Raw genomic sequence first — 1726 nt, forward strand, 5'->3', positions numbered from 1 at the left:
CTCTCAGCTATGGTCACCTTATACTACAAGGACGATAGCAGAGCTTGAAGCAGTCCAACGACATTACACAAAGAAAATTGCATCAATGGAACAACTGAGCTACTGGGACAGATTGAAAGAGCTACGGCTCTGTTCCCTGGAACGAAGGCGGGAGAGGTATGCAGTGATACATATATAGAAGATACTGGAAGGACTGGTACCAAACTTTGGAATAAAGAGCTATACCAGACCACGAACAGGATGTCACTGTGCTGTGCCCACTATGCTGACTGCTTCATCTCGGGCAAGGACAATGTACTGCAATAGCTTGGGTTTCAAGGGCCCACAGCTGTTTAATTGTCTGCCGAAGCGTCTGAGGAGCCTCCATGGAGTGGATGTAGATGTTTACAAATGTGAACTTGACCTCTGACTCACCGAGATCCTGGATGAGCCAATATCTAGGCAAGAAGCTCAAAAGAGGGCAGTAAGATCGAACTCCATCCTTCACCAAAAGCTGCTCCGACAAAGGTGGAAAGTGGAAAGATGATCACAATGGTGGTGCTCCAGCATTGCCACAGTCATTGGACTGAAACATATAAAAGAATACTATTATCAAATGATCTCTAGTCATCTTAAGGAGTACATTCAGTTGACCACTTCAACTATGGTACATTATTAGATGTTATTGAGCCTGGATAATATAAAGCTACTTCTACCTAACACTTTGAAGTATTTTTTAAACTTACATCTAAATTGAAGTTAGTGCTATAATGTATTCAATTTGCTTATCTTTCTTTGAATTAATTTGCTACAGATATACACCACTACTTTAAAGTTTATTTTAATTATCTTTTATTCTTTAAACTATTAGGTAAATTTTGGAGTTGTTTACATCTAGCAAGGTCCAATTTAGATTTCTTTTGTTTTCCATTCTACTTGGGCTATCAGTGTAAGAAAAAAAAGTATTGATAATATCTTACAGTGTTAGTTTTGCTTAGAAGAAACAAATCAATATTTTCAAATGTGATATTCAATATTATTTGTAAACCCTCTACTTGATATGTTATGGTTTTCTTGAAATATTAACTTAAAAACTCTTCTTTCATTTGCATATTTCCCATCCTCTGTTTTATTTAGTTATGTATCTTTCCCCACTGTCTCTATCTACACGGAGTCATTGTCACAGACTTTTCTTCAAAGATAGTTTGAAAAACATCCTTATGTTTCTCAAAAACAAGCTTTAGTCTTCGTTTTTCTATACGTCAGTGATGTTTCCTGAGGGGTCATTAGGAGTTTCAGGTCTTTCAACATCAGACACCCTCACCCAGGTAACACAGCCAGGATTGATCAAACCCCAAATTTTCTCTTGCTCGCACTACCCCTGATAAAACTGCTCTTTCCAGGACTCACACCTTCTGATCCACAGCCACCTTGAGACAATTAGAAACAGGTGCATGTCGTTCTTGACAGTTTTTTTTTTGCCTTTTGCCAGACCAGGTTTTGAGCTAACTTTATCTCAGCACTATTTCAACTTCCCCTTACATCACCATAGTTTCAGTTTGTCCTCTCTCTTATTCCAACTTCTCATTTTATCACTATGGTTTCAACTTGTTAAATGAACTTAGGCCACATTGATTAAAACTGAGGTGGGGGATGAACAGATGGACGCATGGACGGACGACACACACACACACACATACACACACACACACACACACACACACACACACACACACACACACACACA

The 1726-nt window shown here is 38.8% G+C and overlaps 1 protein-coding gene across 11 annotated transcripts in view; it reads left to right on the forward strand.

Annotated features, from left to right (window-relative positions):
- LOC106882892 (phosphatidylinositol 4-phosphate 5-kinase type-1 alpha) overlaps positions 1-1726 on the forward strand; it is a 234919-nt gene that overhangs the window by 219320 nt on the left and 13873 nt on the right. The window lies entirely within an intron of this gene.

The sequence above is a fragment of the Octopus bimaculoides genome, chromosome 18 (genome assembly GCF_001194135.2).
Source record: "Octopus bimaculoides isolate UCB-OBI-ISO-001 chromosome 18, ASM119413v2, whole genome shotgun sequence".
Lineage (NCBI taxonomy): Eukaryota > Metazoa > Mollusca > Cephalopoda > Octopoda > Octopodidae > Octopus > Octopus bimaculoides.